At 45.4% G+C, this 26606-nt stretch overlaps 1 long non-coding RNA gene across 2 annotated transcripts in view; it reads right to left on the bottom strand.

Annotated features, from left to right (window-relative positions):
• The window catches only part of LOC107969786 (uncharacterized), a 54886-nt gene that overhangs the window by 7631 nt on the left and 20649 nt on the right, over positions 1-26606 (bottom strand). The window contains exon 3 of one of the 2 annotated variants that reach the window (XR_010153595.1): positions 8272-19969. This is a non-coding gene — a long non-coding RNA (uncharacterized LOC107969786). Of the gene's footprint in view, positions 1-605; positions 19970-26606 lie in introns of those variants that run through there. The other variant, XR_008541166.2, reaches the window with a different exon arrangement.

Below are 26606 nucleotides of genomic sequence, written 5' to 3'. Positions count from 1 at the left end.
TTGTGAAGTCCCTGTTCAAGTCTTTCACCTTTTCTTAGGCTTTTTTTTTTTATTGTTTTGTAGGCATTATTTATATTCTGAATACAAGTCATTTGTCAAATGTGTGCATTACAAATGTGTTCCGTCTGTGGCTTACCTATTTACTTTAAGATGTCATTGAATTTTTAAAAACGTCTTAATTTTAATGAGGTTGAGTTCTAATTTTCTTAGTGCTTTCTTTGTGTACTATTTAAGAAAATGTGCTACCCAAAGTCAAAGTGATATTTTCATATTTTTTTGGAATCTCTTTTGTTTTACCCTCCACATTTATATCTATGATTCATCTTGAATTAATGTTCGTGTGTCATGTGAGGTGGGCTCAAGCTTATTTTCTACATAGATATCATTATTCTGGCACTACTTATTGAAAAGACCATCCATTGCCACCCAATCGCAGTGGCAATTCTATTATAAATTAAGTGACCACATAAGCTGGAGTATATTTATGGACTCTCTTTTCCATTGATCTATTTATTATCCTTTGCCAACACCACACTCCTGCCCCTCTCTCTGGCCCCTCCCCCGTCTCCCCCGCCCCTCCCCTCACATTTTAATTATGTAGCCTTAGAGCAAATCTTAAGATAGTAAGATAAGTCCACGGTAAGTTAAGTCTTCCAACTTTGGTCTTCTTCAAGATAGCCTTAGCCATTCTAAGGTCTTTGGCGTTCCATATAATTTTAGAACGAGCTTGTCTGTTTCCAAAGAAAACCCCAACAATATGGGATTTTGTGTTTAAGATTGCCCTGAATCTGTAGATCAATTTGGGGATAATTGACGTTGTAAAAATGTTCAACTTGCCAACTCATGAACATGGTAAAATTCTCTAAGTCTTTTGCATTGTTTTGTAGTTTTCAGCGAGGTCTTACACATTTTAACTACATTGATTACTAAGTATTAAATGTCTTTGATGTTTTAAAATAGTATTTTCCAATTATTTGTTGCTAGTATATAAAAATATAATTTTTTGTACAATCGCCTTATATATCTAGGAACTTTGCTAAATTTGATTACAAACTTAATTCCATCCATTCGTAGATTCTTTTTACATATACAATATCTGGGTTTTTTTTTTTTTCCTGAGAGAGGGTCTTACTCTTTTGTCCAAGCTGGAATGCAGTGGCATGATCAGCTCACTGCAGCCTCAAACTCCTGGGCTCAAGAGATCCTCTCTCCTCAGCCTCCTGAGTAGCTAGGACTACAGGCATGTACCACCACATCTGGCTAATTTTTTATTTTAATTTTTGTAGAAATGGAGTTTTGCTATGTTGCCCAGGCTGGTCTTGAGCTCCTGGCCTCAACTGATCCTCCTGCCTCACAGTACTAGGATTATAAGCATGAGCCACTGTGCCCAGCTACATACACGATCTCTTGACAGTATACTTACATCACCTTTAAATAAGGAAAGTTTTATTTATTTTGATCTTTATACTTTTCTTGCCTTATTGTACAGGCTAGGACCTTTAATACAATGTGGAATGAACATCCTTATCTTGTCCCCAAACTCAAGAGAAAAGCATTCATATTTCATTGTTTAGTGTGATGTTAGTTATAGGCTTAAGGAAGCTGTAGATTAAGGAAGTTGCCTTCTATTTCTACTTTTCCCACCATTTTTTTTTGCAATTGTTCTCCAATATTTTTCTTCTACATATTATGAACCCCACAATACATTGCTGCTATTGTTACTTTAAGCACTCATTAGTCTCAAATTTGCCTACAGGGTCTTGCTCTGTTGCCCAAACTGGAGTGCAATGGCATGATCAGCTCACTGCAGCCTCAAAACTTCTGGGCTCAAGTGATCCTCCCTCCTCAGCCTCCTGAGTAGCTAGGACTACTTTGACCTAGGTAGTAGCTGGGTCACCCTTTCAGGTTTTCTTTATTCCTTTCTAAATTTTATGTTATTATTTTTTAACTGACAGATGAAATTATATGTATTTATGTTCAATATGATGTTTTGAAATATATATACATTGTGGAATGCTAAATGTAGCTAATTTACATATCTATTATTTTTGTGGTGAGAATATTTAAAATCTCAGCATTTTTCAAGGTTACAATGTAGTTATTAACTTTAGTCACCATGTTGAATGATAGTTATCTTAAACCTATTCCTTTTATCTAACTGAAATTTTGTATTATTTGACCAACAACTCCCCAGCACCCCACTCCCCCATCATCCCCACTCTGGTAACCACCATTTTAGTCTCTACTTCTAGATCAACTTTTTCAGATTCCACGTATGAGTGAAATCACGCAGTATGTGTTTCTGCGTCTCTTATTTTACTCTTACATCTCTTTCCAGCTCCAATAATATTCCTTCAGCCCAAAGATTTTTAATATTTTTTGCAGTGCTGATGTGCTAATGACAAATTCTCCCAACTTTTATCTATCTGGTAGCATTATTTCATCATCTTTTATTATTTTTATTGAGGTGAAATCCACATAACATAAAATTAGCCATTTTAAAGAAACACTTCAGTGGCATTTGGTACTTTCACAATGTTATGCAACCACTATCTCTATCTAGTTCCAAAACATGTCAACACCCCAAATAGAAACTCTGCACCTGGGAAGCAGTAATTCCTCTCCCTCTGCCCAGCACCCCCCTAGTAACCTCTAATATGCTGTCTCTATGAATTTGCCTATTCTAGATATTTCATATAAATAGAATCATAATATTTGTCTTTTTGTGTCTGGCTTATTTCATTTAACATGTTTTCAAGGCTCATCCATGTTATAGCATGTATCTGAATTTCATTTTTTATAGATGAATAATATTCCATTGTAGGGTATACCAGAGTTTATTCTTTTTTAAATCTTTTTTTTTTTTTTTTTTTTGAGACGGAGTCTTGCTCTGTTGCCCAGGCTGGAGTGCAGTGGCGCGATCTTGGCTCACTGCAAGCTCTGCCTCCCAGGTTCACACCATTCTCCTGCCTCAGCCTCCCGAGTAGCTGGGACTACAGGCGCCTGCCACCATGCCTGGCTAATTTTTTGTATTTTTAGTAGAGACAGGGTTTCACTGTGTTAGCCAGGATGGTCTCAATCTCCTGACCTTGTGATCCACCCGCCTCGGCCTCCCAAAGTGCTGGGATTACAGGGGTGAGCCACTGCGCCCGTCCTGAGTTCTTCCTTTCAAGTCAGGTGTGTATGTACCCGGAAGTGGAATTGTTGGATCCAATGGTAATTGTTTTACTTTTTGAGGAACTGCCAAACTGGTTTTTACCATGGCTGCTCCAGTGGACATTCTTATCCTCAATGCATAATGATTCTAATTTCTCCACATCCTCCCCAGCAGTTGTTATTTCCCACTGATTTTTTTTTTTTTTTCTTGTAGCCATCTTCGTCAGTGTGAAATGGTAACTCTGGTCTTGATTTGCCTTCCTCTAGTGATTAGCAATGTTGAGCATCTTTTCATCTGCTTTTTGGCCATCTGTTTATCTTCTTGGAAGAAATGTCTATTGATGTCCTTTGCCCTTTTTAAAAAATTGATTTTTAAAGTAACAGATGCAAATTATATATATTTATCATGTACAACGTGATGTTTTGGAACATGTATATGTAGTGAAATGGCGCAATAGGGCTAATTAACATACTTTGCCCATTTTTTTTAACTGAGTTTAGTTTTTTTTCAGTTGTAGGAGTTATTTTTATATTCTGGATACTAGAATCTTACCAAATACTTGATTTGCAAATGTTTTCTCCCATTTGATGGGTTATCTTTTCACTCTCTGATAATGTCTTTTGATGCACAAAAGGACAAATTTTGGTGTCATATTTAAGAAACCATTGCCAAACCAAGGTCATAGAGATTTGCCCCCCAACATTTTCTTCTAAAAGGTTTATAGTTTTTGCTCTTACATGTAGCTCTTTTATCCCTTTTGTTAATTATTGTGTATAGTGTAAGGATCCAAGGTGATTTTTTTTGCATGTGGATATCCAATTTTCCCAATATCTGTTGGAGAAACTGTCTTTTTCTCATTGAGTACTCTTGGCACTCTTGTTGAAAATTGACTATATACATAAAGGTTTATTTCTGGGCTATTCTATCCTATGGTATCCTGTTGGTTTATATGCATTCTTGTACCAGTGCCATGCAGCTTTAATTACTGTAGCAGTATAATAAGTTTTGAAATCAGGAGGCATGAGTCCTCCGACATTGTTCTTTGTCAAGTTTGTTTTGGCTATTCTGGGCCCCCTTTAATTTCCAGATGAATTATATCATCAGCTGGTCATTTTCTGCAAAGAAGCCAGCTAGGGATTTTGAGATGGACTGCATTAATTCTATAGATCAACTTGGGAAATATTGCCATCTTAATACTTAGTTTTCTGATTCATAAACATGGGATTTCTTTTCATTAAATCTTCTTTCAACACGTTTTGTAATTTTCAGAGTATAAAAGTTTGTCCTTTTCTTAAATGTATTACTAAGTATTTTATTTTTTTTGACACTGAATTAGGCCACTTTTGCATTGCTATAAAGGAATACCTGACTGGTATTCCTATTGGTCTATTGTGCATCCTTATACCAGTCCCATGCTGCTTTAATTTCTAAAGAAAAGAGGTTTTATTTTGGCACACGGTTCTGCAGGATATACAGGAAGCATAGTGCTAGCATCTGCTTCTGCTGAAGGCCTCAGGACACTTAAAATCTTGGTGGAAGGTCATAAAGAGCCAGCATGTCACTTCTACTACACACGAGCAGAAGCAAGAGAGAGAGGAGGAAGAGCCACACACTCTTAACCAGATCTCACAAGAAGCCATTCACTTTCAAGAGGTCAGCAACAAGCCATTCATCAGAGATCTGGCCCCATGACCCAAACACCTCTCACCAGGCCCCACCTCCAACAGTAGGGATTACATTTCAACATGAGATTTGGAGGGGACAAACATCCAAACTGTATCAGATACTATCATATATGGAACAGTTTTCTTAAATTTTGGATTTTTTGCAAGTATATAGAAATACAATTTTTGTATATTGATCTTGTATTCTGCAACCTTACTGAACCTATTGGAGTTCTAATAGTTTAGTGGATTCCTTAGGATTTTCTTTATAGAAGATCATGTTATATGGGAAGAGAGATAGTTTATTTCTTTTTCATTCTTGATGTCTTTTATTTTATTGTCTTGCCTAATTTCTCTGGCTAGAATCTCCAGTACAATATTGAACAGAAGTGGTGAGAAAAACACTCATGTCTTATTCCTGATCTTGGAAAGGATTCAGTTTTCACCATTAAGTATGATGTTAACCATAGATTTTTTTTGTAGATTCCCTTTATCAAGTCAAGATTTCCTTCTATTTCTAGGTTTGTTGAGTGTTTATCATGAAAGATGTTGGATTTTGTCAAGTGCTCTTTATATATCTACTGTGATGATCATATGGGTTTTGTTCTTTATTGGGTTTTGTTCTTTATTCTATTGATATAACATTGATTTTCAGATATTAAGCTAACCTTGCATTCCTGGAATAAATCCTGCTGGTCATAATGTATATTCCTCAAAGGGCACAGCTTTAGACATGCATTGTCACCCTAGGATGACAGTGGTTTTAGGTGGGCTCTCCTGTCTCTTTCCCTCACCACACTCAGCTTTTAGGCTCCGCTAATTGCCACCTGATTATTGTTTTTGACAATGCTCTGAGGCATAAATTGTTCTGCATCTGGTCCGCTTAAATTTAGGCTCCCTTAAAGGAGTAGTTTAAGAGGTTGGTGTTTGAGAGTTGTTCTGAACCCAGGAGGGACCTTCTTAGCTGTTTCCCTGATTCTCTCTGGTATACTAGTTGGCCTGTGGTTTAGCTTGTGTCTCATGAAGCTACCAGCTTCCTCTTAATTACTTACCAACAGAACCTCCTCCACCATTTTCGAGCATGCCCTTAGGCTTGAACTCTCCCACGCTGTTTCAAGTCAAGTCAGTTCTTTGGGGAGAGACTTTCAGAGCTCTTTGTTCTGAAGGCTTGGCTTTCTCCCTGAGTAAAATCTCCAGAGATGGGTAGGGACAGTGGCCTATTTCTCTCTGAGCGACACAGCTGCCTTAGCAGCAGGTTGCTGGATGGGGCATTAAACTTTCTTATCAACTTGCCTCTCCTGGAATGTAACCTTAGCCTTACACAAGAGCTAGGGCCAGGGGAGATCAGGGCTCCAGCATTCTCAAATGGCTGGGGTGGAGCCTCTGCCCTAAAAGAGGGGAGGAGCAGTACTGGATAGAAGAAGGGAGCTCCTGACCTTTTTACCACACTTGCAACAGGTAGCTGGAGAGGAATGAGAAATGCTGGTGGCCTGTCCCTCCTGGGAAGATACTATAGCCTTCAACTGGAAGCAAGGCAGAGAAAGAGCCGTGTGTGTGTGTGTGTGTGTGTGTGTGTGTGTGTGTGTATATATATATAAATTTTTTTTTTTAATACGGAGCCTTGCTGTCACCCAGGCTGGAGTGCAGTGGCGTGATCTTGGCTCACTGCAACCTCCACCTCCCGGGTTCAAGCAATTCTCCTGCCTCATCCTCCCGAGTAGCTAGGATTACAAGCACGTGCCTCGCTAATTTTTGTATTTTTAGTAGAGATAGGGTTTTGCCGTGTTGGCCAGGCTGATCTCAAACTCCTGACCTCAAGTGACCTGCCTGCCTTGGCCTTCCAAAGTGCTGGGATTACAGGTGTGAGCCACCGTGCCTGCCCAGAATTTTAGTATATTTTCTTGAATAAATATTTTGTCACTTGCTATATGCCCTTAGGACAATTTCTAGAGACCGTAAATGTTTTTCTTTATATTTCTCACAAGTTGACTTGTTTTACTAGGGAGTGGGTCCACAGAGCTCCTCATGCTGCCTTTCCAAAGGTGGAATCCCAACGAAGCTTTTAAAGTCTACCCATCGTGGCTGGGCGCAGTGGCTCATACCTGTAATCCCAGTACTTTGGGAGGCCAAGGTGGGTGGATCATGAGGTCAGGAGTTCAAGACCAGCCTGGCCAACATGGTGAAACCCTGTCTGTACTACAAATATAAAAATTAGCCGGGTGTGGTGGTGCGTGCCTGTAATCCCAGCTACTCGGGAGGCTGAGGCAGAAGAATCGCTAGAACCTGGGTGGCAGAGGGTGCAGTGAGCCAAGATCACACCACTGCACTCCAGCCTGGGCGACAGAGTGAGACTGTGTCTCAAAAGAAAAAAAATTCTACCCATCTCTATCCTCACCTTAGACTTAATCTAGAGGAGCGAGGCTAGCAGAATGGAAGGCAGGAATCTCTATCATTTTAGAGCTCCCCCAGTGACTGTGATAAACAGCTGTGTTTGTAAAACCTGGCCTAGAAGTCTATGTGCATTAGTTGGGCCTAAAAGTTTCCAAGTACACCAGAAGTCAACGGGAAAGAAACCTGAGTGTATCCATTGTTTACTGTGCTCTTGGCACTCAATATTCCATTGTGTTATTTTAATCATTTCAGACAGGACTGGTGTTCAGCTGATACTCCAGTGTTTATGGCTGGCATTCATTCTGATTGGTGAGTGCTCACACCATAGCTTTTATTAAATATTTTGAAATTCACCGCTGCTTTTAAGATGAGAAAAACAGAACTGGGTGTGGCGGCTCACACCTGTAATCCCAGCACTTTGGGAGGCCGAGACAGGCAGATCACTTGAGGTCAGGAGTTCTGAGACCAGCCTGGGCAACATGGCAAAACCCTGTCTCTACTAGAAATACAAAAATTATCTGACATAGTAGCACACACCTGTAATCCCAGCTACTCGTGAGGCAGGAGAATCCCTTGAACCTGGGAGGCGGAGGTTGCAGTGAGCTGAGATCATGCCACTGCACTCCAGCCTGGGCGGCAGAGTAAGACCCCATCTCAAAAAATATATATGTATATTGCCCATAAGTTAGTAACTCATAAGGAGAAGGGCCAAGATTTAAACTCTGGCCCTCATTTCTCCAAAGCCCTGGTTATGAAATTTCACAGCCTGGTACCTGAGACGTGTCCTTTAAATTCTGCTGCTCTTGGTGACCCAAGATTTTCTCAGGATTTACCGGGCCTGAAAGAAGAAAGCCACGGAGTCCCTTGAGGAATTATCTGACAGAGAAAGAGTCTTCTAAGAAATTCCAGACCCCCAACTCCCTGTCCTGGAGGCTCAAGACCGAGGAGATCCAGGCCACCAAGACCCAAAACTACTTCGTTCAACCTAAAAACACTGAGAGCATCTTGATCCAGATTGCCTTCTCTGTCGGGCTGGGCAGCGTGTGGCGTTCTCCTTACCTGTGTCACCAGAACGGAGGAGGTAAGGCCAGGGGCCTGGGTCCTGAGCTTAAGGAAGGAGTTTCAAGGCTGGGAGCTTGGAGTCCTGGGCCCTGAAGGAGGAGAAAGCTGGGGTTGGGCACGTGGGCTCCTAGGGGAAAATGGGGACAGGGCCAGGACTCCTGGCTGCCTGAGCACAGCCCCTGGCTCCCTTCCCAGGCAGCTTCATCCTGATGTACTTCTTCATGCTTCTCTTATTCGGGATCCCGCTCTTATACATGGAGGTGATCATGGGGCAGTGGCTGCATGTGGACAACATCCGGGTCTGGAAGCAGCTTGTCCCCTGGCTGTGCAGCATGAGCTATGCTCACAGTCTGGTAAATGAGGGACCCAGCCCCAGGCCATCCCCGATCTCCCTCTGTGGTCTCCAGGTCTCTGCCCACCGTGTCCACCCCCAGGTGTGCGCCTCGGTGAGCTTGTACAACAGCACCATCATCTCCTGGAATTTCTTCTACTCCTTTGCTCACCCCCTGCCCTGGGACCACTGCCCACTGGTGAAGAACATCAGTGTCACTGGTGAGGAGAGGGGCCAGCAGGGCCAAGGGAGGCAGGGACACCAAGGGGAGGAAGTGAACGGAAGCAGGCACCGAGCAAGGTGGTACCTGAGTCCCCTCCCCGAGACGTCTCTTGCCTTCAGACTGGGCCCACCAGTACTTCTTGTACCACACTACCCTCCATGCCTCGGACCACAGTGAAGAAGCGGCTGAAGCCCTCGTCCTGAACCGCAGCCTGGGTTGTCTTCTCAGTCGTGATCACAGGGATTTGGATTTCAACGCCGGTAAGCTCCCCTGACCGCCAGCCCCACTACCCTGTCACCTTTGCAAATCCGAAGACTTCCACACTCTCCACCCCAACACAACCCAACTCCTTCCTGTTGACTGCTCTTCTGCAATCCCTGTGACCCTTCCACCCACCCTGAGGACAAGCTCAGATATGCCTCAGCCTCCCAAATGGCTGGGATTACAGGCACCTGCCACCACACCCGGCTAATTTTTGTATTTTTAGTAGTTTTGCCATGTTGGCCAGGCTAGTCTTGAACTCTTGACCTCAGGCTGAGGCAGGAGAATCACTTGAACCTGGGAGGTGGAGGTTGCAGTGAGCTGAGATCGCGCCACTGCACTCTAGCCTGCATGATGGAGCTAGACTCAGATGTGGCCACCCAGCGTCTCCCTCCAGGGGTCCGAGGAAGATTCTGTACTCTCCTCAGACAAGCTAAGTCGGCCAGGTCTCTCTACAGAGAACTGCTTCCCATTGACAGCGTGAAGAAATGCCTCACTATCAACCAGATCCCCACATCGCTGCAGGCAGACACCTGTGGGCAACCTTTCAGATCAGACCACAGTCCCCCCAGCTGAGTCCTGCAACCTCCACCTCCCTGCATTTTGACAACATGTTAACCCCTAAAGGAGCTGAGTGGCACCAATTCCATTCCAGGTACCCATTTGGAGCTTTTTTTTTTTTTTTTTTTTGAGACTGAGTTTTGCTCTTGTTGCCTAAGCTGGAGTGCAATGGTGCTATCTCAACTCACTGCAACCTCTGCCTCCCAGGCTCAAGTGATTCTCCTGCCTCAGCCTCCTGAGTAGCTGGGATTACAGGCACCCACCACCATGCCAGGTAATTTTTTGTATTTCTTTATTTTTTTGAGACGGAGTCTCACTGTGTTGCCAGGCTGGAGTGCAACAGTGTGCTCTCGGCTCACTGCAGCCTCCGCCTCCTGGATTCAAGCGATTCTCCTACCTCAGCCTCCTGAGTAGCTGGGACTACAGGCACATGCCACCATGCCCAGCTAATTTTAGTAGAGACGGGGTTTCACCATGTTAGCCAGGATGGTCTTGATCTCTTGACCTCGTGATCACCCGCCTCGGCCTCCCAAAGTGCTGGGATTACAGCCATGAGTCACCACGTCCAGCGTTTTTTGTTTTTTTTTTAAGATGGAGTCTTGCTCTGTTACCCAGGTGGAGTGCAATGGCATGATCTTGGCTCACTGCAACCTCCGCCTCCCAGGTTCCAGCAATTCTCCTGCCTCAGCCTCCTGAGTAGCTGCGACTATAGGTGCCCATGACCACACCCAGCTAACTTTTATATTTTTTAGTAGGGATGGGGTTTCACCATGTCGGCCAGGCTGGTCTTGAACTCCTGACCTCAAGTGATCTACCCACCTCCCAAAGTGCCTGGATTATAGGTGTGAACCACCATACCCAGCCTGGGAGTATTTTCTTTCAATCCATCTCCTTGGCATCTGGATCATGCTCCCTTTACATAGAAAATGTATTTCAGGCCGGGTGCAGTGGCTCACACCTGTAATCCCAGTACACTGGGAGACCAAGGTGGGAGGATCGATTGAGCCCAGGAGTTCAAGACCAGCCTGGTCAATATGGTGAAACCCCATCTCTACTAAAAATACAAAAATTAGCCATGTGTGGTGGTGCATGCCTGTAGTCCCAGCTACTCGAGAGGCTGAGGCAGGAGAATCGCTCGAACCCTAGAGGCAGAGGTTGCAGTGAGCTGAGATCGCGCCACTGCATACCAGCCTGGGCGACAGAGCAAGACCCCATCTTAAAAAAAAAAGAAAAGAAAATGTATTTCAGTGTGTTTATCAGATTATTTTGGTAAACTCTACCTGTACCTCCTGGTCCCTGCATTCATGCAGGTGGTCACCTTTCACGTCATCCATCTCCACCCCTGGAGTCTTAGCTCGCCATCTCTTCACAGCCTCCAAAAATAAACCACTCCTACAAAAGTAGACTTTACTAAAGGTTTGACAGGGATATGCAGAGAGAGGGGCCATAGCTCAACTACCTCCGGGGCAAATCACTAAAATTCCTCTTAGTTATGTTATTCTCTCTCAAAGTCTCTTCTCAGTTTCTTTTCCTCTCCTTAAACTCACACATAAGCCGTAAATCCAAGGCCGGGGAATTAAGTGTCCAACTACCCACCCTTTCAAAGCCATCTTTACTTGGAGTCTCGCCCCTGACTCCTGGGCAGCTTATTGTTTGCTCCAAACCACAATATTGTCTCCTTAGAATCGTCTTCCCATAATTCCATCGTGTTACTTCTGGGCCATCTTGACACCGTTCATATTTCTACTCCTGACCGGGAGGCCCCTGCTGATGCTCACCTCTGTCTTCCTCTCCTCCCCTCCGTCATCCTCCTCTGCCTCTTCCTGGAAGGTGTGGTCACGAGCCTCAGACGTGTGATCACCACAGAGGTGAGGCCCGGGACTCCAAACCTTCTCCCTCTCTCGACTCTCAAGACCTCAGAGTCTCCTTCCCCCACATCTCCTTTCCTTCTGCCCCCAGCCTCCCTTTTATCCTTTTGCTCTCTACCTTAGCCGACCCCTTAGCCTGCTTATTTACTGGTAGTCCTACCCTTCCAAGCCCACTCCTAAAAACTTCTCAGTCACCCACAGCTCTCTGCCTTATCCTCCCTGGACCTGTGGCATCAAGCAGGGGCCATGTACCCTCTTCCCTGAGCCTGGGCATGGGGACCATCATCACCTTCACCTCCTACAAGGCCGGAGGTGACGATTATGTCAAGGTGGCCGCCATTGCAGCCCTGGTCAACCTGATAACCTCAACGCGGACAACATCCCTCATCTTTCTAGTGCAGGGATTCTGGGCCACCACCAGTGGCCACGCCTGTGTTGAGAAGTAAGTAATCAGAGCCTCACAGGTACAAGGAAAGGCCCCTCCCTTTACCTTAGCAATCCATCAGCTTCATGGCCCTTCAGACTTAAGACCTTTCCATTCATAATAACATCCTTTCTTCTCGCAGCCATTAAAAAAAGGAATGCGGCCAGACACAGTGGCTCACGCCTGTAACCCAGCACTTTGGGAGGCCAAGGCAGATGAATCACCTGAAGTCAGGAGTTTGAGCCCAGCTTGGGCAACATGGTGAAACCCCATCCCCATTAAAAAATACAAAAATTAGCCAGACATGGTGGCACGCCCCTGTGGTCCCAGCTACTCTAGAGGCTGAGGCAGCAGAATCGCTTGAACCCAGGAGGCAGAGGTGGAGGCTGCAGAGAGTCGAGATCATGCCACTGCGCTCCAGCCTCCGTGACAGAGCGAGACTCGGACTCAAACAAAAAAGGAATGCTCTAATATAATATCCACGACTTTATAGGTAAGAAAATAGTCTCAGAGATGCGACTGTTCTAAGCTTTCCATAAATCGCAAATGGAGGGAGGAAGATTCCAAAATCAATTCTATAACTCACAAAAGAAGGCTGTTACAGCTCATGGGGCCACAATCAGTGGTTATAGACCCAGGCTGTATATTTGAATCATTTGGGGAACATGAGAAAACGCTCCCGTCTGAGTTCCTCCTCCAGAGATTCTGACTTACTTGGTCTTGGTGACTTACTTGGTCTTGGGTGCATCCAGGCATTGGGATTCACAAATGCTTCACAGCAGAATTTTTCTTCTAGTCAGAATGTTGAAGGATACAAACCTCCCAGCTTTGATGGTAGCGGGAGCTTTTGAAATGAATAAAATAAAAACCACACTTTCTTATAAAGTTACTGAAGACCAGTGGGCACAACGTCATGAATGTTTTGTGGGGTTTTTTTGTTTTTGTTTTTTTTGAGATGGAGTCTCGCTCTGTCGCCCAGGCTGGAGTGCAGTGGCGTGATCTCGGCTCACTGCAAGCTCTGCCTCCCGGGTTCACGCCATTCTCTTGCCTCAGCCTCCCGAGTAGCTGGGACTACAGCAGGCGCCCGCTACCACGCCCGGCTAATTTTTTTCGCGCGTGTGTGTGTATTTTCAGTAGAGACAGTGTTTCACCGTGTTAGCCAGGATGGTCTCGATCTCCTGACCTCATGATCCACCCGCCTTGGCCTCGCAAAGTGCTGGGATTACAGGCATGAGCCACCGCACCCGGCCATGAATGTTTTTATATCTGTGGGTAAGTGCTTAATCTGGGTAAGGTGAGTGGAAGAGTTTTCATAGGTGGACAGACTTTTTGCACAGCTAAGAAGAAACCATCCAGGCATTTAATAACAGCATGGGCTGCCAATAGGTAGTGTAGTCTTGAAGAATCCCCAACACATAAGTCAACTGCTTGATCCAACAGTTATCCTCACATTAGTCCCAGGAATTCTGCTGAGGAAGTGTGTATAAGTCTTATGATGCTCAGATTCCTGGGCCCCACTGGAGTTGAATACAAAGAAAGACCATAAACATCTAAAGCCACAACCCAACTCACTCAAACTCAATGACAACATCAAAGGAACTAGTCTGATGGCAGGTGCAGAAGGTTGGGGCATCAAGGGCGAAGTGAGCTCTCTCAATTCCATGTGAAGGTGGAGAAAAATTTAATTAAGACTGTTCCCAGCCCCAGCTCAACTCAACTCTTAGAAAAATCTAAATAGCCCTCATCCTAGCTGACTTTTGGGATAAAAGGCATGAACTCATTGAAACTAAACAAAGTAAACAAATAACATGCCTTTTTTCTTCTACATACAATATCCAGCATAAAATTTAAAATAATAAAACCAAGAAAATGTAACCCATGACCAAGAGAAAAATGGCCCACAGATCATCCAGACGTTAGAATTAGCAGACAAGAGCTTTAAAACAACTTACAAATATGTTAAGGAATTTAATAGAAAGCGATGGTTTTCAATATTCAGAAAGATACTGAAACTCTAAAGAACCTCATGGGAATTCTAAAACAAAAAGATGAAAGTTTCACTGGATGGGTTTAATATGGACTGGAACCAGTGGAAGAGAGGATCAGCTTGAAGATAGCTACATAGAAATTAAAGTGAAGCAGAAAGAGAAAAAGAATTAAGAAAAGCTAAACATAGTATCAGCGACCTGTGAGACTAATATATGTATAATTGGAGTTTCAGAGGGAGAGGGGAGAGAAGCAGGGCAGCAATTATCAACCTAAATAATGTAGGACTCAACCACAGGCTGTTTGCAAGAGATGCCCTTCATAAAGACACAGGTTAAAGTAAGAATGGGGCCAGGTGCGGTGGCTCATGCCTGTAATCCCAGCACTTTATCAGGCCAAGGCAGATGGATCACCTGAGGTCAGGAGTTCGAGACCAGCCTGGCTAACATGGTGAAACCCTGTCTCTACTAAAAATACAAAAAATTAGCCAGGTGTGGTGGCACATGCCTGTAATCCCAGCCACTTGGGAGGCTGAGGCAGGAGAATTGCTTGAACCCGGGAGGCAGAGGTTGTAGTCAGCCGAGATCGTGCCACTGCACTCCAGCCTGGGCAACAAGAGCAAAACTCCGTCTCAAAAAAAAAAAAAAAAAAAAAAAAAAGGAATGGAAAAACACCATGCAAACCAATGAGAAAGCTAGTGTGGTAACATTAACATCAAAGTCAAGCAAGTAACACTAGAGATTAGGAAGAGGATTTCATAATGATAAATGAGCCAATTCAGCAGGAAGCCGGAATTATATAAATGTTTATGCAGCTCATAACAGTTTCAAAATAGATAAAAATTTTCAGAACTCCAGCAAGAAACACATAAATTCATAATCATAGTTGGATAACACTTTCTTCTCAGTAGCTGGTGGAAAAGATAGAAAAAAAAAAACATTTAAAATACAGGGAATTGGCCAGGCGCAGTGGCGCACACCTGTAGTCCCAGCACTTTGGGAGAACGAGGCAGGCAGGTCACTTGAGGTCAGGAGTTTGAGACCCACCTGGCCAACATGGCAAAATCTCATCTCTACTAAAAATATAAAAATTAGCAAGGTGTGGTGGCATGTGCCTGTAATCCCAGCTACTCAGGAGGCTGAGGCAAGAGAATCGCTTGAAGCCAGGAGGCGGAGGCTGCAGTGACCCAGCCTGCACCACAGAGACTAAAACAAAAGGAGCACCATCATAGATCTTGATGACGTCAAAATAATGATGGAATATTATGATCAAAATTATACCCATAAGTTCAACTTAAACACCTTGCAAGGTACAAATTACAAAGACTGATGCAAGTAGAAAATCTAAATAGCCCCATTTCTGAGTTTAAAAGTTGAATTTGGCCCAGCGCAGTGGCTTGTGCCTGTAATCACAGCACTTTGGGAGGCGGGTGGATCACTTGAGGGTCAGGAGTTTGAGACCAGCCTGGCTAACATGATGAAACCCCATCTCTACTAAAAATATAAAAATTAGCCGGGCGTGGTGGCGGGCGCCTGTAGTCCCAGCTACTCAGGAGGCTGAGGCAGGAGAATGGCGTGAACACGGGAGGCGGAGTTTGCAGTGAGCCGAGATCACGCCACTGCACTCCAGCCTGAGTGATAGAGCGAGACTCAGTCCCCCCAAAAAAAAGAAAAAAGAAAAATGTCATATGCCATTACCAAATGTCCCTGGAAGAGGTGGGAAATCACCCTCGGTTGAGAATCATTCATTGTGTTAAGGATATTAACAACAATGACAAAAGCTACAGCGAACATCATAGTAAATGATGAAATACTGAATACTTTCCCCAATACTGAAAACAGGGAAGGGAAATCCCTTTACACCACTTCTGTTCAACACTATAGTGAAGTTCCTAGCCAGTGAAAGAAGGCAAGAAAAAGATATAAAAAGCATAGAAACTGGCTAGGAAGAAGTAGAACTGTCTTTATTCACAGATGTCATAAGCATGTAATTAGGAAATCCTAGGGAATCTACAGAAATAAAAAGCTACTAGAATAAGTGCACTTAGGAAAGTCACAAAAATAAAAGCCAATATACAAAAATAATCACATTTCTGCATACTAGCAACAAACCATAGTTAAATGAAATTTTAAAACCAAAACCATTTACAATAGCCTCAAAAATCAAATGCTAAGACTATAACAAAAGATATTCAAAAATCTCTATACTGAAAACTACAAGGTATTTTTGAGAGAAAAACCTAAATAAATGGAAATATTTGTTTATGAATTCAAAGAATCAGTGTAGGCCGGGCGTGGTGGCTCACGCCTGTAATCCCAGCACTTCGGGAGGCCGAGGTGGGTGGATTACTTGAGCTCAGCAGTTTGAGACCAGCCTGGCCAACATGGTGAAACCCCGTCTCTACTAAAAATACAAAAAAATTAGCTGGGCATGGTGGTACACACCGGTAATCCCAGCTACTCAGGAGGCTGAGGTAGGAGAATCGCTTGAGCCTGCGAGGCAGAGGCTGCAGTGAGCCGAGATCGCACCACTGCACTCCTGCATGGGTAACAGAGTAAGACTCTGTCTCAAAAAACAAGATATCAGTTCTCCCCAAATTGATCTACAGATTCAACACAATGGCAATTCAGATCTCAGCTAGCTTTGTTGAGGAATTGACAAGCTGATTCTGAAATGTACATGAAAATGCAAAGGACCGGCCAGGTGTAGTGGCTTATGCCGGTCATCCCAGCACTTTGGGAGGCCAAGGCAGGAGGATCACCTGAGGTTAGGAGTTGGAGACCAGCCTGGCCAACATGAGGAAACCCCATCTCTACTAAAAAATAGTTAGCCGGGCGTGGTATTGGGTGCCTGTAATTTCACTTACTCAGGAGGCTGAGGCAGGAGAATTGCTGGAACTCAGTAGGCAGGGAGGTTGCAACGACCTGAGATCACACCACTGCACTCCAGCCTGGGCAATGGAGCAAGACTCCATCTCGAAAAAAAAAAAAAAAAAATGCAAAAGACCTAACGTAGTCCAAACGATCTTGAGAAAGAACACGTTGGAGACTCATACTATCTAATTTAAAGATTTACTATAAAGCTACAGTAGTCAGGGCAGTGTTATATTAGCCTAAAGATAAACCAAAAGATCAATAGAACAGAACAGAAATCCACCTATACACATATGACCAATTGATGTTCAATAAAGATATCACAGCAATTCAATGGGTAAGGGAAAGTCTTTTTAACAAACAGTGCTAGAACTACTGTATAGCCATATAGAAAAATATAAACATATTCCTGCCACATACCATACCCCCACCCCAAATTAACAGGAACCAAAGACCTAAATTCAAAAGCCAAAACTAGAAACTTCTGGAAGAAAACATAGAATATCTTTATGACCTCGGGGTTAGCAAAGATGTTCTATATTAAATGTAACAGGCCAGCCACAAATGTCTATGTATTGTGTGAATCTATTATCTTTGAAACCCAAGAACAGGCCAGACTAATATGTAGTGATGGAAATCAGTCATTGCTTCTGCAGTGAAGAGAAAGGAACCCAAAGTAACTCTCTGGAGTGACGGAAATTGGGGCGTTGGTGACAGGGGTCATTTGTCAAAACTCATTAAAGTATACATTTAGTATCTGTGCTTGTTGTCTGTAAATTATAACTCAATAAAAACTGAGTTTTGGCCAGGTGTGGTGGCTCACGCCTGTAATCCCAACACGTTGGGAGGCCAAGACAGGAAGATCGCTCGAGCTCAGGGGTTTGAGACTAGTCTGGGCAACATAGGGAGACCGTGTCTCTACAAAAAAAAAAAAAAAAATTAAATTAGCTGGTCATGGTGGCACATGCCTGTGGTCCCAGCTACTCAAGATGCTGGGCGTGAGGATCGCTTGGGCCCGGGAGGCCGAGGCTGCAGTGAGCTGTCATCACGCCTCTGCACTCCAGCCTGGGTGACGGAGCAAGACTGTCTAAAGGAAAAAAAAAAATAGCCGGGGCCAGGCGCGGTGGCTCATGTCTGTAATCCCAGCACTTTGGGAGGCCGAGGCAGGCGGATCACGGGGTCAGGAGATCGAGACCATCCTGGCTAACACAGTGAAACCCCGTCTCTACTAAAAATACAAAAAAAATGAGCCAGGTGTGGTGGCGGGTGCCTGTAGTCCCAGCTACTCGGGAGGCTGAGGCAGGAGAATGGCGTGAACCAGGGACCTTGCAGTGAGCCGAGATCATGCCACCGCACTCCAGGCTGGGTGACGGAGCAAGACTCTGTCTCAAAAAAAAAAAAAAAAAAAAAAAAAAAAAAAGCCACGTGTGCCTAATAGCTATCATACTGGACCATTGCAGCCCTAGAAGAGCAGCCTCCTGAGTGCTCTGCCCTTTATTATATAAAGCCTCTCAAACTGCAATGGGGGCCAGGTGCGGTGGCTCACACCTGTAATCCCAGCACTTTGGGAGGGCCGGGGCAGGCGGATCACCTGAGGTCAGGAGTTTAAGGCCAGCCTGACCTACATGGTGAAACCTCGTCTCTACTAAAAATGCAAAATGAGCCAGGGTATTTTTAAATTTTTAGTAGAGATGGGGTTTCGCCATGTTTTGATTGAGACAGCTTCCAACCAGAACAGAAGACAGCTGAAAATCTGCAGCATTTAATTAAGTGAAGTAGGCCGGGCGCGGTGGCTCACACCTGCAATCCCAGCACTTTGGGAGGCTGAGGCAGGCGGATCATGAGGTCAGGAGTTCGTGACCAGTCTGGCCCACATGGTGAAACCCTGTCTCTACTAAAAATACAAAAAATTAGCCGGGCGTGGTGGCAGACACCTGTCATCCCAGCTACTCAGGAGACTGGGGCAGGAGAATTGCTTGAACCCAGGAGACAGAGGTTGCAGTGAGCTGAGACTGTGCCATTGCACTGCAGCCTGGGCAAAGCGAGACTGAGAGCGAGACTCGGACTCAAAAAAAAAAAAAAAAAAAAAAAAATTAAGCACAGATTTACGGGCCAGTGACTCCATTCCCAAGCACAGGAAACTTCTCACACAGACCCTAGAAACGGATGGTTCATCGTGATCATGTTTGGATCATGTTTGTGATTACAAGAAGCTGTCTCATTATTTAGGGAATCAAATATAAAATGTGGATCTTAAATGCATGCTATGGAGGACGGCGCAGCAGTCAAGGACAACAAACCAAGTCTACCTGAGTAACCGACGGCCACACTAAATCACCGTAACAACTCTCACCACTGTGGGGTGCTGAGCCCGGCGCAGTGCACGCATGGAGTCCTAGCTACTCAGGCTGAGGTTTGAGTCTGAGGCTGTAGCCCATGAGGACCATGCCTATGAATCGCCACTGCACTCCAGCCTGGGCAACAGAGTGAGACCTCATCTCTCTACAAATAAAGCAAGGCCAGGCACAGTATCATCCCAGCACTTTGGGAGACCAAGCCAGGCGGATCACCTGAGGTCAGGAGTTCAAGACCAGTCTGGCCAACAGGGCGAAACCCCATCTCTACTAAAAAAAATTTAAAAATTTGCCAGATGTGGTGGTGCACGCCTGTAGTCCCAGCTACTTGGGAGGCTGAGGCAGGAGAATTGCTTGAACCTGGGAGGTGGAGGTTGTGGTGAACCAAGATCACCCCACTACACTCCAGCCTGGGCAACAGAGTGAGACTCTATCTCTAAATAAATAAAAATAAGAAAATAAACAGAGGGTAATGTGCCCAGAACCGAACCTGGCATGTAGGTCCTCTCTAGCTCACCGTCGTGCCTGGTCCTTGCTCGGGGTCGAGTTCCTTGCCCTCGGTCCTTGCTCGGGGTCCAGTTCCTTGCCCACCCGGCACTGGGAGGCGGGTCACCTGCTTTCCCCGGGCCACGGCCCAAGAAGCCTCAGAGAACTCGGCCCTTACTGTGTTGTCAGTGGGAGGGGGTGACATCACCTGCGTCTTTGAATGTCAAACGCGGTTAAGGCAGCTCGGCGGGGGGAGGCGTCTTCTAGAAGCCATACTGCTCAGTGACTTCCTGGGCAAAGACCCCTTCATCCCCACAAAGTTCATGGCCTTGGAAAAAAAAAAAAATCAATGCCAGCTCCCTGGTTCCCGACCAATTCCCAAATCTCCACCTGCCCCTCACACCTTTTTATTTACCTTAGAAGTCTCTAAACATTTGTCACACTCCCCTATTAGATAACAACTTTCTGAAAAAACGTCGCAAACAAACATCGAAAATTTACGTTGTGATCTACTGTCATTCTACACATGGTATCAGTGAAGCTTATTTTGCTTATTTTTGTTTAAAAAAATAGAAGCAGAAGTCAATTTTTCTTCCTGCATCCCCAACGTAACCAATTCTACAGCCCAATTTAGAGAGCGCTGAGAGCTCAGAGGCAAAGGCACCCCCACCTCCCCCCCCCCCGCCCCCCCGCCGCCCCGGGCCCCTTCCTCCTCCTCCCTCGCTCTCCAGGGACTTTGGGTCTGGGATGTCCCAGCCTGGGGAACGGCTGTGTGGAATAGGGGTGGGGCTAAACTCTAGCAGGGAGAGAAGAGGCTGGGACCCCCTCCCCACCCTCACCCCCACCCCTTTTGTCTCCTCTCAGAGCCAGGACAGACCACCAGCCACCAGGAGCTGCAAATCACCTGGGCTGTGGTGGAAGGAAGGTAAAACCCAACGTGGGAGATGCTTCCGAAGTCACTTGAGCTCCGGCTCCAGTGAAAAAAAAAAAAGAAAACAAAAAAGAAAAACAGACTAGGCCAGGCGCGGCGCCTCACATCTGTAATCCCAGCACTTTGGGAGGTAGAGGCAGGCGGATCACCTGAGGTCTTTTTTGTGTGAGATTAGGGTGGTGACACGTATGGGCGCTGAGAACACTGTTCCAAGTGCTACAGGAAGCCCCAGTGCCCTTCTTAATACTTCACAGGGGGCCGGGCATGGTGGCTCACGCCTGTAATCCCAGCACTTTGGGAGGCCGAGGTGGGGGGATCACCCGTGGTCAGGACTTTGAGACTAGCCTGGCCAACGTGGTGAAACCGCATCTCTGCTAAAAATACACAAATTAGCCGGGCGTGGTGGTGGGTGCCAGTAATCCCAGCTACTCAGGAGGCTGAGGCAGGAGGATTGCTTGAACTCAGGAGGCAGAGGTTGCAGTGAGCTGAGATCACACCATTGCACTCCAGCCTGGGTGACAAGAGCAAGAGACTGTCTCAAAAAAAAGAAAAAGAAAAAAGAAAAACAGACTAGGCCAGGCGCAGTGCCTCACATCTGTAATCCCAGCACTTTGGGAGGCAGAGGCAGGCAGATTACTTGAGGTCAGGAGTTCGAGACCAGCCTGGCCAACATGGCAAAATCTCATCTCTACAGAAAATACAATAATTAGACGGGCCTGGTGGCGCATGCCTGTCATCCCAGCTACTCAGGAGGCTGAGCCACGAGGGTCACTTGAACCCAGGAGGCAGATGTTCTGGTGAGCTGAGATCGCACCACTGCACTCCAGCCTGGGTGACAGAGCAAGACTCCAACTCAAAAAAAAAAAAAAAAAAAGCATATTGCAATAATTGGGAAAAACGAATAAGGTCTGTAGATAATAGAAGTAGATCGACGTTACTTTCATGATTTCAATGGCACTGTGGTTACACAGGTGAATGTCCTCGTTCTGGAAATACGCACTGCAGTATTTAGGAGTAAAGGGGCATCATGTCTACAGCTTACTCTCAAATGGGTCTGCTACATAATATGTATTGTTATAATAAATGTGAAAGGCGGTGATGATAAAGGAAACACGGTAAGATATCACAATCAAGGACTCGAGGTGAAGGGTGACTAAGCTCTTATAGGGCACTCTTCATTTTATTGCACTTAGCTTTATTGTGCTTCACAGACACTGCATTTTTTTTTTTTTTTTAACAAATCAAAGGTTTGTGGCAACCCTGCATTGAGCAAGTCTATCAGCACCATTTTTTTCTAACGGCATGCGCTCACTGTGTGTCTTCTGGGCTGCATTTTGGTAATTCTCACAATAAAATTTTAAATCTTTTCATTATTATTTTTTTTTTTGAGACAGAGTCTCGCCCTGTGCCCAGGCTGCAGGGCAATTTTGTGATTTTGGCTCACTGTAACCTCCGCCTCCTGGGTTCAAACGATTCTCCTGTCTCAGCCTCCCGAGTAGCTGGGATTTCAGGTGCCCACCACCACGCTCTGCTAATTTTTGTATTTTTAGTACAGACGGGGTTTCGCCATGTTGGCCAGGCTGGTCTTGAACTCCTGACCTTGTGATCCACCTGCCTTGGCCTCCCAAAGTGCTGAGATTACAGGCGTGAACCACCGCACCCGGCCTCATTATTATTCTTCCATCTGTGATGGTGATCTGTGATCAGTGGCCTTTGATGTTACTATTCTCATTGAGGCCACCACAAACTATGCCCATATAAAATGGCAAACTTAATAAATGTTGCGTGTGTTCTGACTTCTCCACCCACCGGCCATTCCCCCATCTCTTTCTCTCCTTGGGCCTACCTATTCCCTGAGACACACAATATTGAGATTAGGTCAGTTAATAACCCTACAATGGCCTCGCAGTGTTCAAGTGAAAGGAAGAGTCACACATCTCTCACTGTAAATCAAAAGCTAGAAATGATTATGAGGAAGGCTCATCAAAAGATAAGATAGGCCAAAAGCTAGGCTTCTTGCACCAAACAGTTAGCTAAGTTGTGAATGCAAAGGAAAAGTTGAAAGATATTAAAAGTGCTACTCCAGTGAACACAAAACTAAGGAGTGGCCGGCCGCATGCAGTGGCTCACACCTGTAATCTCAGTGCTTTGGGAGGCTGAGACGGGTGGATCACTTGAGGACAAGAGTTCAAGACCAGCCTGACCAACATGGTGAAACTCCATCTCTACGAAAAATACAAAAATTAGCTGGTGTGGTAGCGCACACTTGTAGTCCCAGCTACTCAGGAGGCTGAGGAAGGAGAATTGCTTGAACCTGGGAGGTGGAGGTTGCAGCAAGCTGAGATTGTGTGCTACTGCACTCCAACCTGGGCAACAGAGCAAGACTCTGTCTCAATCAATAAAAAATTAGAAGTCAAACAGCCTTATTACCGATATGGAGAAAGTGTTAGTTGTCTGGATAGAAGATCAAACCCTTAAGCCAAAGCCTAATCCAGAGCAAAGCCCTAACACTTTTCAGTTCTATGAGGGCTGAGAGGAGGAAGCTGCAGAAGAAAAGCCTGAAGCCAGGAGAGGTTGGTTCATGAGGTTTAAGGAAAGCAGCCATCTCCATAAAGTAAAGTGCAAGGTGGCTGGGCACGGTGGCTCATGCCTGTAATCCCAGCACTTTGGGAGGCTGAGGCGAGAGGATCACCTGAGATCAGGAGTTCGAGGCCAGACTGGCCAACGTTGCAAAACCCTGTCTCTATTAAAATTACAAAAAAAAAAAAAAAAAATTAGGCATGGGTGGTGGCGGGAACCTGTAATCCCAGCTATTCAGGAGGCTGAGGCAGGAGAATCACTTGAACCCAGGAGGCAGAGGTTGCAGTGAGCCAGGTGCAGTGCACTCCAACCTGGGCGACAAAAGTGAGACTCCATCTCAAAAAAAAAAAGGTGCAAGGTGAAGCAGCAAGTCCTGATGGAGAAGCTGCAGCAAGTTATCCAGGAGACCTAGCTAAGATCATTGATGAAGGTGGTTGCACTAAACAACAGATTTTCAATGGAGACAAAAGGCCTTCTGCTGGAAGCAGATGCCATGTAGGACTTTCATAGCTATAGAGAAATCAATGACTGGCTTCAAAGCTTCAAAGGACAGGTGGGCTTTCTCGTTAGAGGCGAATGCAGCTGGTGACTTTAAGTTAAAGGCAATGCTCGGCCGGACGCAATGGCTCATGCCTGTAATCCTAGCACTTTGGAAGGCCAAGGTGGGCAGATCACTTGAGGTCAGGAGTTTGAGACCAGCCTGGCCAACATGGTGAAACCCTGTGTCTACTAAAAATACAAAAATTAGCCGAGTGGTACACACCCGTAATCCCAGCTACTCAGGAGGCTGAGGCAAGAGGATCACTTGAACTCAGGAGGCAGAGGTTGCAGTGAGCCAAGACTGAGCCACTGCACCCCAGCCTGGGTGACAGAGCAAGACTCTGTCTCAAATAAATAAATAAATAAATAAATAAATAAATAAATAAATAAAGGCAATACTCATCTATAATTTCAAAAATGCTAGGGCAGCTGGGCACAGTAGTGCACACCTGTATTCCCAGCACTTTGGGAGGCCAAGGTGAGCAGATCACTTGAGGTTAGGAGTTCGAGACCAGCCTGGTCAACATGGTGAAACCCGTTATCTACTAAAAATACAAAAATTAGCCAGGCTTGGTGGTGGGCACCTGTAATCCGAGCTACTTGGGAGGCTGAGGCAGGAGAATCACTTGAATCCCTTAGGCGGAGGTTGCAGTGAGCCAGGATCACGCCACAGCACTCCAGCCTGGACAACACAGTGAGACTCCATCTTAAAAAGAAAAAAGCTAGGGCCCTTAAGAATTATGGTATATCCATTTGACCCAGCAATTTCATTGCTGGGTATATGCCCAAAGGGTTATAAATCATTCTACTATAAAGACACATGTACACATGTGTTTATTGCAGCAGTATTAACAATAACAAAGACTTGGAACCAAGCAAAATGCCCATCAATGGTAGACTGGATAAAGAAAATGTAGCACATATACACCATGGAATACTATGCAACCATAAAAAAGGATGACTTCATGTCCTTTGCAGGGACATGGATAAAGCTGGAAACCATCATTCTCAGCAAACTAACACAGGAACAGAAAACCAAACACTGCATGTTCTCGCTCAAAAGTGGGAGTTGAACAATCAGAACACATGGACACAGGAGGAGAACACCACACACTGGGGCCTGTGGGGGGTGGGGGCAAGGGGAGGGATAGCATTAGGAGAAATACCTAACGTAGATGACAGATTGATGGGTACAGCAAACCACCATGGCAAATGTACACCTATGGAACAAACCTGGGCTGGGTGCGGTGGCTCACGCCTGTAATCCCAGCACTTTGGGAGGCCGAAGCAGATGGATCACAAGGTCAGGAGATCGAGACCATCCTGGCTAACATGGTGAAACCCCATCTCTACTAAAAATACAAAAAATTAGCCAGGTGTGGTGGCGGGCGCCTGTAGTCCCAGCTACTCGGGAGGCTGAGGCAGGAGGATGGCATGAACCTGGGAGGCGGAGCTTGCAGCGAGCCGAGATTGCACCACCGCACTCCAGCCTGGGTGACAGAGCGAGACTCCACCTCAAAAAAAAAAAAATGATGGTATATCTACTCTGCCTGTGCTCTAAATGGAACAGCAAACCCTGGATGACAGCATACCTGTTTACCTTTTATAGCATGGTTTACTGAATATTTTAAGCCCACCGTTGAGACCTGCTGTTCGGAAAGACTCCTTTCAAAATATTACTGGTCATTGATAATGCACTTGGTCAACCAAGAGCTCTGATGGAAATGTACAAGGAGATTAACATTGTTTACATGCTTGTTGACACAACATCCGTTCTGCAGCCCATGGATCAAGGCATCATTTTTACTTTCAAGTCTTATTATTTAAGAAATACACTTTGTAAGGCTACAGATAGCTGCCACAGATAGTGATTCATCTGATGGATCTGGGCAAAGTAAATTAAAAATTTTCTGGAAAGAAGTCACCATTCCAGATGCCGTTAAGAACATTCATGATTCATGGGAGGAGGTCAAAATATCAACATTAACAGGAGTTTGGAAGAAGTTGATTCTGGCTGTCATGGATGACTTTGAGGGATTCAAGACTTCAGTGGAGGAAATCACTGCAGATGTAGTGGAAATAGTGAGGGAACTAGAATTAGAAATGGAGCCTGACGATGTGACTGAATTGCTACAATCCTTTTTGAGACAGAGTCTCGCTCTGTCGCCCAGGCTGGAGTGCAATGGCATGATCTCAGCTTACTGCAACCTCCACCTCCCAGGCTCACACAATCTCCTGCCTCAGCCTCACGAGTAGCTGGGACTACAGGTGCATGCAACTGCACCCGGCTAATTTTTGTATTTTTAGTACAGACAGGGTTTCACCATGTTGGCCAGGCTGGTCTCGAACTCCCAACCTCAGGTGATCTGCCCACCTCAGTCTCCCAAAGTGCCGGGATTACAGGCGTGAGCCACCACGCCCAGCCAGGAGATTACAACTTATATGGGGCTTTGAGAGCCCCAAGCTGAATTGAGTTTCCAGTGCCAGAGTGGCTGGCAACCCTTCCCTAATGGGACAGGAGGGCAGCTGGGCGTGATGTCTACATTTATCCATACCTGGATGTGCATTTCTCAGAATACTCCTACCTGGCGGATGACCTAATGCCTAGTTGTCTGACACGACCAGGGATCCCTCCCACAGAACACTTGATCTACCCAGACACCCTTATGGCTCTCGTCTGACCTGTGTCCAGTTTATGCCTAACCATCACTGCGGCACTGGGATCCCGCCCGTGTTCTCCCTGGCTTCTTGGGAAAAACCCAGCCTGGGGTAGCCCCTACATCTTCAGATGAGGGACGCAAATTTGATACATCACCACAATAGAAAATAAGGTCAAAGCAAGCCAGGCGCGGTAGCTCACGCCTGTAATCCCAGCACTTTGGGAGGCTGAGGCGGGCGGATCACGAGGTCAGGA

Source organism: Pan troglodytes, chromosome 20 (assembly GCF_028858775.2).
Source record: "Pan troglodytes isolate AG18354 chromosome 20, NHGRI_mPanTro3-v2.0_pri, whole genome shotgun sequence".
NCBI classification, from domain to species: domain Eukaryota; kingdom Metazoa; phylum Chordata; class Mammalia; order Primates; family Hominidae; genus Pan; species Pan troglodytes.
Note: the sequence above shows the minus strand (reverse complement) of the source record. Positions and strands in the feature narration are given on the sequence as shown.